The following is a 952-nucleotide window of genomic DNA, read 5'->3' as shown; positions in this document are numbered from 1 at the left end:
AGGGTTGTCTACTTCCCGTCTACCGTCTTTGACCGGAAGTGTTCTGTGTGGTACTGTGGTCAGTGACATGTCCACTATGGCCGCCTGTGTGAGGGGAGCGGCCAGTCAGTCAGTGCAGGGATCCATATCCCACCCCCCCCCGTGGCGGTCCCACTGACAAGTGTCTTTAGTTCATTCCGAAAGGGGGGACATTTTTCGTTCTCATGCACGGTAAAATTGTGAATGGGCTGATTCAACAATGTCATGCTCATAACTGTGCCTGAACTACAACAGGGAACTGCTACTTTTTCTTTCCTTATCCGTACTATCGTCATTTTCTTCTACTTCCTTTGTATGTTTGTCACACTCTTGTGACCCGCTATTTCCGGGGTGCCTTAAAAGTGGAAACAGACTTTGTGTTGTTGACGCTAGAGAGGTGAGCAGAGTAAGCCCGATTCCCTGTGTGGACTTCTCTGTTGACATCCACCCCTTGACGCTCATATGACCTTATGCAGTTAGTTGTGAGCGCCGTAAAACCTCTACTACATAATAATAAAAACAAGACTGCCAGCTCAGTTACCACTTGGAGGTCGACGAGGGTGTCGTGAACAGCAGGGGTTCAATTCCATTCTTGTTACACTGACAAACTACCCTGACCTTCCCACAAACGTTCACATATCATTTTTATTACCGTGTGTCTTTTCTTTTGGAAGGAGCCGGCGGGATATCCTCCGAGCGTAGAGGCGCGCGATAAGTGAAGTGTTGAGCAAACAAAAGCTTGTCGCCTCCACAATATCTATCTCGGTCGGTGGGTCTTCCCGGCAGTGCTGGGCACTGGGTCGCTTTAGCAAAATCCGAATAATATATTAGTGCAGCTCTTCCTTTCATACAACCAGCTGACGCCAAATCCTCAGAATCTTCTGGCCCGACAAGATCTCCAACTCAGATCTGTTACGTAAATGTAAGCAAGAGG

The sequence above is a fragment of the Aplysia californica genome, unplaced genomic scaffold (assembly GCF_000002075.1).
Source record: "Aplysia californica isolate F4 #8 unplaced genomic scaffold, AplCal3.0 scaffold00284, whole genome shotgun sequence".
Classification (NCBI taxonomy): domain Eukaryota; kingdom Metazoa; phylum Mollusca; class Gastropoda; order Aplysiida; family Aplysiidae; genus Aplysia; species Aplysia californica.
The sequence above is the reverse complement of the archived record's forward strand: the minus strand, read 5'-3'. Positions refer to the sequence as shown.